This window comes from Misgurnus anguillicaudatus, chromosome 19 (genome assembly GCF_027580225.2).
Source record: "Misgurnus anguillicaudatus chromosome 19, ASM2758022v2, whole genome shotgun sequence".
In the NCBI taxonomy this organism is placed as follows: Eukaryota; Metazoa; Chordata; class Actinopteri; order Cypriniformes; family Cobitidae; genus Misgurnus; species Misgurnus anguillicaudatus.
Window position 1 is genome coordinate 45736634 of NC_073355.2, and position 12478 is coordinate 45749111.

The 12478-nt window shown below is 38.1% G+C and overlaps 1 long non-coding RNA gene across 1 annotated transcript; it reads left to right on the top strand.

The window, feature by feature from the left end:
* The first annotated feature begins 1725 nt into the window (after positions 1-1725).
* LOC141351198 (uncharacterized) lies at positions 1726-5440 on the top strand. Its single transcript, XR_012359436.1, has 2 exons — positions 1726-3156; positions 3290-5440. It is a non-coding gene; the product is annotated as an uncharacterized lncRNA (long non-coding RNA).
* The last annotated feature ends 7038 nt before the right edge of the window (positions 5441-12478 follow it).

Sequence of the window (12478 nt, forward strand, 5' to 3'; positions counted from 1 at the left end):
GTTTAGTTTCTATTTTGGTTTATAGATATTTAGTTTCACTAACTTTCAGTTTAATAAGATCTTTTCTTATATTTGAGTTTTAGTGTTCTCCTGTTCAACCTTTTATATTTTACTCATAGAAAAGATTTCCCAAAATAAAACAATCAAAATAAAGAAAAGTACATCATTTAAAAGTACATCATCACAATAGTTCAATTAGAACAGTTTAACTCTTTGAACAATCAAGCAATATCAGTCAATATCTTCTCAGTCTGTGTATAAATGAATGTCCTTTTGTCATCCGAATGAAAAGATATGTTAGCGTATGCAAAAGTCCTTCAGTGTAGATGAGAACTGTGTTTCAATAGTCAGTAGTGCAAAAAAATCAATGAAGGAAAATCTGATTTCCCTCCGATCAGAATATACACAATGAAATGAATTCCACCTGATCAGTAGTAAACACTAATCCAAGGGTTTGCAAAGGATTTCTCCGTCTGCAGTTCTCTCAAATCAACAGTTCGGTTGGGAGGCTCGCCATCACGGTATATGAAGGGTTTGATCCAATCACACAAAAAAACCTGACCTGTTTATACAAACAGCATCTTAAGTTTCAAAAGCATTTACACCATATTCTTTAGAACATCACAATATACACTATACGTTCATCATTTAACTATCTATATGAAAATAGTATTCAAAACCCTTTAACATCTCATATTCAACATATATACATACTAGCAGATGTAATCATGTACTGTGTAACATTTAAGTGCTCAAATGGAATATTATATTACATTTCACACTTCTTCAGAAACTATTTCACACACAAAATCATTTTCTATATCATTCAACATATATAAAATATACAAGAATATGTCATCATGTGCAAAACAGCATTTAAGTGCTTAATTGGAATATAGAACTTCAGTAAACATATAAACCATTCAAGTTTTCAATAGTTTGAACAATATTAGTTTGAAACTCACCAAATCCGGGGGGTTTCATACACTTTTATACCCGCATTGGATTTTTAACAGGGGTTCTCAATCAGGAATCATCCGCGACAATACCAATAATCCCGTTCTAAAAATCACCCAATATAGTTAAATAATAGGTCTACAACATAATATGCATCATATTATTTGAATATCAGAAAGGATTATTTAGATATTTGCCTTAGATTCACTTTGGTGTTTCTCTCGCGATCAGCAATGCGTGTCTCTCACTGCTCTGCGTCTCACGTCTATGACATCACACGCAGTCTCGGCTTAGACTGATTACATCACTTAAGCATTTAGTCATTTTTAATCAATTTATTATTTATTATTTTAAACTACAATGACTTTAATCAGCTTTTTTGTTTACAACTTTTAGCATTTTATTAGAATTAAAATTATTTGAAAATTATATTAATTTCCCTCTGTTTCATATATTGCTGAATTCTCACCCGTGTTACATATGTAACAGAGTATGACTAATATTGTACAAATACCTAACTTTATTCTTACTTAAATACATGGGTGCCGGAAGCAAAATGGGCATCGGTCCAAAACACTTGCTGGAATAGATGCCATTGTCTTGTATTCTGGTGTCTTTTAAAGTCCCACTGTGGTGACTTTTTTATTGTTGTTTATATGTCTATGTGGTGTTTTAACATGTGTCACCGTCTGACTTTTTGGTGGAGGCAGAACAAAAAGTTGGAGTCTTTGGTTCCGCTGATGATGGTTCCGCCCGGACGACTTGCTTATGTGGGATTTTAATGTCATATGTTTTATTAATATTGTATTTAGAAGTGTTTTCAATAATCATTATAGTATGCTGAAGTAAAAGATTGTTTGTGTTTGTCTGAGAGAGTGGAAAGTTACTGAGAGGAAGCAGCCTCTGTGTTTGCAAAAGTTACAAGGTCGTGGTTGGATTAGTGAGGAATTTGCAGGTGGCAACATTCAAGATAAAGAGCGAGGCTTAAAGAAGAAAAGCAGACAGATAACCATGTATTAACTAATGCTTTAATATTCACAGGATAAAATATGCAATATATTTCTTACTTAATCAGTATTAATCATTGAATAATTGATGTAATAAAGATATGATGTTGTCTTTGATAAATGTGTATTAACCAATGAAATGAAGGTTGCATACAGAATAATCTAATGGGGGGATGGCAGCTCAACCTTGAAGAACAGAATCTCCTGCGCTTGTTCTTTGTGTGTGTGTGTGTGTGTGTGTGTTTTCTTCCCTGACAGATGTTTTTTAATAATGATTAATGTGTTTTGCTTAGAAGTAGTATTACAGTAAAAGATTTAATATGTGTTTATCTATCTAAAGAAGTTAATGTGTGCCTTATTCATATAACCAATTGTACGAATAATGAAATGATGTCATGATATTGAAATGTGTTTTACATAATAATCACTTTCATCTTACAGCTTATGTTTTCTGATGAATAAATGAATGTTTTATTAATGATTTGGTTTTTAAGAAAGCATTATTATATTCTATGTGAAGTCAATCATATGTGAAGTGGAGGAGTACTGGGGAGGAAGTTACGGGCTGCATGGCTCTCAGGGATGAGCGGAGAAAAGTTTGTTTTTTCTTTGCTGTGTGTGTCTATCTTCTGCAGGCTAAAATTGGGTGGTGATGGAGTCAGATGTACGAGGGGAACGGCCTTTGTGGGTGGAGACTCTAAGAAGAAAGATCGACGTCACATATTTTATAAATATGCATGTTACTCTTTGAGCTGGTTGTTGTTCATTGCTTGAGATGACCCAGCGCTGTAAAACTTTTTCATATCTGATCAATAAATAACTTAATTTTAATACCGTGTCTTTCCTCCAATTATGAACATGCAGATGGACCCTTAAAGTCCAACAATTGGTGACCCCGACGTTCGTTGGAGGGAAAGGAGAGAGTGAGCGGAAGGAGGGTTTCACATTGAAGAAACCAGAGTAAGCGAGGACTCCCTTTCAACACAAAAAGAGCGCTCTATTAAAATAAGGTAAGCAGAAGCCTGTTTTATCGAATTCTGCTATTTGGATATACCAAATTACTTGTGTTGATAAGGAGATCCGAACTGAATTACAAATTTACATTTTTGTAAATTGATCAGAGTGAAAAACTTTTTGAAATCTTTGAATTTTGTTATTAAATAAAAGGTTGAGGATTCCTTTAACACATTAGGTGTTATAAAATACCAACTTGGTTGTAGCCAAAAGGAGTGAAAGGCTCTTGGATGAAAGGTCCATAAATACTGTTAATGGCGGTGTAAGTTAACAGAGTTAATTAAAAAGGTTGGAGGCCTTTAACACATTAGGTGTTATAAAATACCGACTCAGGTTGTAGCCTGTAAGGGGTGCAAGGCCCGTTGGATGAAAGGTCCAAGAATACTGTTAATGGCGGTGTAAGTTAACAGAATTAATTAAAAAGGTTGAGGATTCCTTTAATACATTAGGTATTATAAAATACCGACTCAGGTTGTATAGCCTGTAGGGGGTGTACAGCAGCCCGTGGATGTAAGGTCCACGAATACTGGAAAGAAGAAGTGACGTCTTAATGTGAATAGTATTGTTGATATATTGTTGTTATTTTTGTGACATTTCTGTGAAAGTTGTATTGTGTTTGTATTGCGGGTGAAACTCCTGAAAACTACTGGTGTATATATCTTTCTGCTAGAAAAGAGTGACGTGTTGTGCTTTTTGAAATTTTGAATGCTTGTAAATTGTGTGAAAATGGCTAAATTAAAAAAAAAAAATGTGATGAGTATGGTTGCCTAACAGTGTATGTGCAATGGCAAAAAGGCAAGTAGTTTGGAAAGGGACCAACTGTAAAAGACTCAGAAACAGATTTGAGAAAGGGGACGAGAATCGCTTTTGTTGCAGCTGAAGTCGAGACGATTACAAAGAGAAAAGGGGAAGTTGACAGTTGTGCTGTGAGCGAGCAACAGGAAGTAGAACTAGGAGGCACTGAGCCAGTACCCTCAGCCCCACCCATGGCTCCTCCTCAAGTGAAGTCACTATACCCCTCACTGCACACACCTCCTCCTTATGAGGAAAAGTCTGTTTCGATCTCAAAGCAACAGCCGGTGTTAACAGTAAACAGTGGTGAACTAGATGTTGAATTTGATGAAATAAAGGCCCTGAAAAGAAAAATGGAAAGATTACAACAAACAATTATGACACAGGGAGAGATAATCACAACTCTATTAAGATTACAGAGAAATACAAATGATAACAACATGGGAAAGAGATCTTGTGTATTACACAGACAGGGCCATAAACAAATCACACAAACAGAACTTGTAGAGGTAGATAAGATTAAGAATAAGCTTTTGAAACTGCAGCTAGAACAGACTAAACAGGCCAACACAAAAAAGAAACAAATGCCCAAGCAGGCCCAACCAACACCAGTAGCTATGACAACTAGTGTCCCGGACAACGTACAATATCCCAATCAGCCCATAGATCCATATAAAGGCCCATCCTATACAGGAAACCCGTGGGAAGGATATAACCAACAGAGAAGGGGAGGGCCAAGAAGGAGTAGTAGACCAAAACGGGGAGGTTTTGGAGGTTTTGTCAGGAATGCATGTTATGTGTGCGGACAAGAAGGTCATTGGGCCAGAAGATGCCCTCAAAATGGGTCACAGCCCCAATATTCCGGTGTAAGGTATCCACTTAACGCACCAAATGCAAGGGGATGGGGTCCCAATAGAGGAGGTGGCGGGCGTGGAAATGGTGGTTTTGCCAGGGGACCACCAGCGCCACACAACCCATCACAACCAGATTTAATGGCGCCTATGCACCCAACATGGGGCCAAAGGGAGTGATGCGGATGAATAACGGGGCACACAGGAACCCACCATGAAAGGAATGGCTGGACCTCTCATGGACCACTTAGAGCCCTAGTGGATAATGGGCCTAAATAGTCCACCGTAAAAAAAAAAAAAAAAAAAAAAGTTTCAACAACGGTGGAGATAATGGGTTTCTGGTAAAATTAAAAAGTGACTATCAACAAATCACTACCCTACAAGGTAGCAAACCAGTCTAGTTTGCACACATTTCTGTATTCCTCCAACACACTTGTTAATAATAGAAAGGGACCTAGAAATTACAATGACCTGTCAATGTTGTAATGTGCCCCCGGACGGATGGGGCACAAATGAATGGCTAATTAAACTATGGAGAGATAGAGCCTTATGTCTGATCCAGGACCAGAGACTTATGTTATTTTTTTTTTTATATATATATATATATATATATATATATTTATTTTTTGGGCCTTATAAACAACAAACAATAGATAATAAGGTATGTACCAATATATAAAACGGTGTCTTAGATAAAGTTTACCAAAAAATCCTGGCCAACCAAACCTGAAATTATGTCCATGAGGGTGTAAACTTGACTGACCTGATTACTGAGGGGATGCCACATGATAGTAAAAAAAAAAAAAAAAAAAAAAAAAACCAAACAAACCCAAAAAGGGCCAAACAAAATCAGACCTAAGTTGTTTACAACACCACTGCCAACTACCCGCTACTAATTACGCTATTTACGGATGGCTTTGTTTTAGAGCATCAGATGGTACGCTAAAGGCAGGTTTTGCAGTTGTTGAACAGGTTGAGAATGATTTTGTAACAAGACTGAGTGGTAGGTTGAACTGTAAACAGTCAGCACAGAGAGCTGAAATAATAGCTGTTATCAAAGCCTTGCACTACACTGGTGAAGAGAGGGTGATTATTTATAGTGACTCTGCATATGTGATTGGTGCAGTATATATGGAACTGCCATATGGCAGATAGGTGGGTTAGAAACCAGGAAAGGCCGGCCTATAATAAATGCTAGCGAAGCCTGACACATAATACAGGCTGTGAAGGTACCTAATGAAGTGGTTGTTGTCAACTGCCTAATAAACCACTTATATCCCCAACCATGGTTTCCCAAGACAAAGTTAGATCTGACAAACTGACAAACACGCACTGGAATTGACATATAGTTTCGGGGCTGCTCATCGCCCCAATGACAGAGCAAAGCTGAAATAATGAACCTGACTTTGACATTAAAACTTGACTTGACAACATCTGTGCACAGACAAAAATAACATGGCTTGAGGTATTACCTATTGCATTAATGTCTATTCGCTCTTCTGTTAACAGGATTTCTGGTTTCACATCCTTTGAATTGCTTACAGGTCGACAGTTTCCAGGCCCACGGAACGCCTTGGTGTAGGATCCAATCCTGCCACTAACTAATGATGTTTATTTCTACAAACTAACTGCTATGATTAAACGTTTTTCCTGACAGGCTAAACGACACCGGTACAACGACCAAGCTGTTACAAATGATGATTGAGTGAAAGTGAAGGTGTTCAGACGGTGCTGGGCCGAACCGAGACGGTCCAGGCCACCGAGAGTAAAAGCAAAAACCTAACATGGTGTCGAGCTACAGGTCAAAGGCGACACCTGGTTCCATCTCTCTTCTTGTGTTCCATGTGATTCTCCCAGCAGGTCTCTCACAGAAATCGGTGTGGACCTGAGGACTCAGGTCCAAGAGAGGGAGAGTGTTGAAAGTGAAAGTGAAAGTAAATCAGCTGGAATACAGAGAGAACAAACAGGAAGTGAAACATCAGGGGTAACACTCGCACAACACCAACAATAAAGTCAACAAACACTCTGTAAAATTGTGCATAAAAAAGGTGACATTTTTTCCAGCCCAGCAACAGAACCACAAAAGGTTGTAAGACAGAACAAACACACAGGTGAATGTGCAGTTACCCATGAGGACGACGGCAGATTGATTTTTCATTTAATAACAAAACAAAACTGTACTGATTTACCAACATATGAGAATTTTACCAACAGCCTCAGATGTATGAGAGATTGGTGTGAGGAAAAAGGAATAACAAGTGTATCTACTCCCCGGCTGGGGTGTGGGTTAGATAAATTGGACTTCCATAAGGTGGTGGAAATCCTGACAGAAGTGTTCAGGGACCTGAACATCACAATTACTGTTTATTCATTATAACCTGGGTAGCTACATATTATATTGACCTTTGAATTTCTTAAGTTTCTTATATAATCTTACATTTCGATGTTTCCTTTTGAATCTAATTTTTAAGTTTCTTATACAATTCTACAGTATTAATTTTACATTTTAATTTCCTTTTTCCTTTTTGAACTTACGATTGTTATTTGAGTATTAGCCAATAGGCATAAGTGTATTTTTTCCACAGGGATGAAGCTATATGGAAATTGGAAGGTTCTGTGGGCCCTAGGGGTTATAGCTGCAATTATAATCACCATAATATTTAGCATAAACAATGGAGGTAATCTGAAAATTGACAAAAGGTCCGAAACTACATCACAAGATTCGTGTACAGAGATATGGGGGAATTGAATTAAATTACACAAAAAATTAAACGACATCATACACCTTTGATTTATGAACATCTATAGTGGTCTCAATTGGAGTATTTGTGGCCATACTGGTCACTTGTGGATGTTGTTGTATCCCCTGTCTCAGATCCCTGTGTAACAGGCTGATAGTGTCTGCAATAGAGAAAAAAGAAAATCCACCCCCATACAGCATGCCCCTATTAGGCCTACAGAACCTAGAGAATTATGAAGGAGAAAATGTGTGACCTCTTTCAGAGGTCAAGAGAGGGAATTGTGGGATTTTAATGTCATATGTTTTATTAATATTGTATTTAGAAGTGTTTTCAATAATCATTATAGTATGCTGAAGTAAAAGATTGTTTGTGTTTGTCTGAGAGAGTGGAAAGTTACTGAGAGGAAGCAGCCTCTGTGTTTGCAAAAGTTACAAGGTCGTGGTTGGATTAGTGAGGAATTTGCAGGTGGCAACGGTCGAGATAAAGAGCGAGGCTTAAAAAGGAAAAGCAGACAGACAACCATGTATTAACTAATGCTTTAATATTCAAAGGATAAAATATGCAATATATTCCTTACTTAATCAGTATTAATCATTGAATAATTGATGTAATAAAGATATGATGTTGTCTTTGATAAATGTGTATTAACCAATGAAATGAAGGTTGCATACAAAATAATCTAATGGGGGGATGGCAGCTCAACCTTGAAGAACAGAATCTCCTGCGCTTGTTCTTTGTGTGTGTGTGTGTGTGTGTTTTCTTCCCTGACAGATGTTTTTTAATAATGATTAAAGTGTTTTGCTTAGAAGTAGTATTACAGTAAGGGATGTAATATGTGTTTATCTATCTAGAGAAGTTAATGTGTGCCTTATTCATATAACCAATTTTACGAATAATGAAATGATGTCATGATATTGAAATGTGTTTTACATAATAATCACTTTCATCTTACAGCTTATGTTTTCTGATGAATAAATGAATGTTTTATTAATGATTTGTTTTTAAGAAAGCATTATTATATTCTATGTGAAGTCAATCATATGTGAAGTGGAGGAGTACTGGGGAGGAAGTTACGGGCTGTATGGCCCTCAGGGATGAGCGGAGAAAAGTTTGTTTTTTCTTTGCTGTGTGTGTGTCTATCTTCTGCAGGCTAAAATTGGGTGGTGATGGAGTCAGATGTACGAGGGGAACGGCCTTTGTGGGTGGAGATTCTAAGAAGAAAGATCGATGTCACATATTTTATAAATATGCATGTTACTTTTTAAGCTGGTCGTTGTTCATTGCTTGAAATGACCCAGCGCTGTAAAACTTTTTCATATCTGATCAATAAATAACTTAATTTTAATACCGTATCTTTCCTCCAATTATGAACATGCAGATGGACGCCTTAAAGTCCAACACTTAAAACACCGGACTTCCGGCAGCTGTTCGGTGACGAATGCAGCCTGACGAGGCGCAGGTGACGCAAATTATTATAGCGATTATCGATTGGCTGAGGAAAGGGATGAAAGGAAGATAAAAGGAGCCTTAGAAGCACATTTGAGAGAGCAGCAGTGGTTAAGAAGAGGGCAGCGTGGGCGAGCTTCGCTACGCCTAAGGCAGATCACAACACACGTTTCCTGCGAAGCGCTGATGGCGCCGTTGATCCGGGGATCACTTTATAAGTGGACGGAAAGAGTGCGGGCCCGAGAAAAGCCAAAGGAAGGAGTTGTGGGTTATTTTAAAGCGAAACACCACTGAGAGAAACCGGGCTGCTTTGTGTTTGTCTGTGCTGCTGTGTTGTATCGTAGGGCTGTTATAAAGGGGTTGGAGCTGGACAAACGAAGTGAAGAAGGATCGCTAAGTGAGTTGCTACGACGACTACGCTGAGGACGGTTGCGGTATTATCTGCGGACAGCCGAAAGCCACACTAAGTGAGAGTAGGACCGAATTCTGCCTATGGGGAATGATTAAGCAAAGCATTACCTGTTACTGTGTTGTGAGCAGCTCCGTTGCATTACGGCCCCACGGATGAGAGAAAGGAAGCGTGGGCGAGCCGGGAACCCATCCTGGAAATAGAAGTTTTAACTCCGTTGCATTACGGCCCCACTGGTGAGAGAAAGGAAGCGTGGGCGAGCCGGGAATCCACCCTGGAAATAGAAGTTATATGTGAGTAACGTTACAGTCTAAGTTGTATACTGTGGATGTTAAAGTGTTATCTGTTACTGTGTTGTGAGCAGCTCCGTTGCATTACGGCCCCACTGGTGAGAGAGAGGAAGCGTGGGCGAGCCGGGAATCCATCTTGGAAATAGAAGTTATACGTGAGTGACGTTACAGCCTATGTTGTGTACTGTGGATGTCGAAGGGTTCTCAGTTACTGTGTTGTGAGCAGCTTCGTTGCATTACGGCCCCACTGGAGAGAGAGAGAAGTGTGGGTGAGCCGCAGTGTATCCGAATCACCGTAGGGGAAAGCCCCACGTTCCTCTACGTTTCATCTCGTCCCCTTCATCCTGAAATATCGTCCAAACTACCACACGGCGGGCCCGGGCCATGGGTGGCTTCGTCCATAACTCACTGAGTGTGTGTGCAGTGCCGTGGGTGAGTCTCGTCTTCATTTGTGTGTATACACTTTACAGCTTGCGTTGTCGTGCTGTGTATGTATCTTGATAGAAGCCATTCGAGGCCAGCGGAGCCGTGAAGAGAGCCAGCTGTTGGTAAATGGTGGCGTGTGGGATGTAGACCTTCATACAGGGGGATATGCTGGATCGCCCCCGCCCCCCTTTCTTGCTATGAGGCCCTGAGGACTGGGGATGTCCTTTCTTTTTAATCATTTAATTCCCTCCCTATTTTAATGTTTAATAAAGTTTCATATTCTAAATTATAACTCCTTTCTAGTGTGTCTGGTCATTGGGGTGGTTTTGGGACCTCCTCGGGGTGGAACTAGGAGGAGCGCGACCCGCGACAGGGGCGGTCCGCATCTCCGACCTGTGACACATGCTTTAATACAAACCATGTGCAAATTCATCATTTAACACCAATGCTGTGTATTTTCTCTATACAATTGGACATTCATAATTGCGCTTGGATCTGTAGATCCCTGCTGAAAAAAAAAAAACAATAAAACATTACATAAAAATCTTATAGGTTTCTATTAAAATACCAATAGGAACCATTAGCTTTTACCATTAAAACCACTACACTGTAGTGTGTTTTAGGCCATATTCCATTAGAACCAATACATAGAACCAATACATACCATTAGAGACCAACAAAAACCAAAACACTAGTATGTTTTGGGCCATATTCCATTACAACCAATACAATTCCCAATAAAACTTGTGAATAATGGTTATATTGTTTTTTCAGCATTGATATTATGTGCTTCTCACACAGAGGCGGCCTTACCCATGTTTCACCCGTTTCAATTGAAATGGGCCCCGCCCTCCCCGGCGCCAAAACTCTTAAACGGGGGCTATGATTCCTAAACGTTGGGGCTCACATTGTCAGTGCCAGTGGGCGTTAAGCAATCACATATATTTCATTTTAATAAATTTTCCACTCTATATTTTCTCTCGGACGTTCCTACGCGCTTTAGCCTACGATAGACATCGGATTATTAATATGAAATGAATGTATTTTATTTAGTATAAAACTGTAGAACTGCATTAATATGTATTATAGGCCATTTAAATGATGTTTTTTAAAATTCAATTATTTCATTTTTATACATAAATGTAGATGCTATACATGTAGATAACACATGTATATAATTCTAGAGGTTTAATTGTTCTTTAGCATCGGGATCACTAGATGAGAGCTTAGTAGCCTTATTTTTGTGAAAACCGACTTTCTCTAATTGTGTTACCTGTCGTAGTTAGCCTCTGCGCATTTATTCCGACAAATTTTCCGTCACATACTGTATGTAGAGAATACCAATTGGAAGTACTCATCCCTATGCCCCATTCATTCCCTTCGAAGATCAAATCTGTGCAGAGAGTTGCGCAATTGTGTCTCATTGTGTGACCGCTAAAATACACTTGGAGAATAATAAATATCGGAATCTGCATCGGCCAGAGAAAAAAACATGTCGGTCGACCTCTAGTGCTGTAACCTGTTAACATCAGTGCTAAGAAAATTAGTGCTGCAAATGCACAGTTCACACAGCCCAGTAACAGTTAGGGTGTTTGTTTGCCTATTTTCTCCCAGGTTTTTCTGCTTTAATTGAGATGATGCAGAGCTAAACCAGACACACATCGAAAATGAAATAAAGATAACCTCACTAATTTTATTACACTTTGCTTGTTTCTTATAGCATGCATTTTCTTACTGTTATGTTATTTTCTATTTTTATCATAGACCTATAACTTAAGTTTTAAGATTATACATTTTCCCCTTCTAAAATTCAAGAATATTTTTAAAGGAATTAAATATATGTTTTTAAATTATTCTCCCTTGAATATGCAAACGAAAAGTGCAGTTCAAGTTTAAAGCTATTATTGTCAGTATAGATAAATGTACAATGAAATTATTCCTTTTCATTAACACATTAAATTCAACTGTGATTTTCATTCAAATAATAATAATAATAAAAGACACTTATAATACAATATATGATGTATGTGTATCAAAAAACTGCAGTATTGATTTAATGTTTGTGTAGATACTAGATATTAAAATAAAATAAACTAGTGTTTGACATAGATCATTCTAATAAAACTGTTCCTTAATCTTAACGTCCAGTAGCTTACACATCTGTATGTATTGCCAGAGGATATAGGTGGAAATAGTTTGGTATGAGGATAAGTGGACATTTTAACAATAGAACCGGCTCCTTTCTGTACTGGTAGACCTGCAGGAAGGGTAGTGGTGTTCATACATACAGTGGTGGACATAAAAGACTTTGAAAACAATTTGTAAAATCACAGAGCACACAATATAAATTAAACAAGTTTGAGATATAATAAAAGAGTTTCTAAAAGAGATTATATAGAAATATGAAAAAAAAACATGAATTAACACTATTGTATATACTATATAGTTATGAACAGTATATTTGCTGCCTGAAAATAACACACACACACACACACACACACAGTTGGCTCATCATCATCATCATTTGGTGTGTTTGCACAAATTA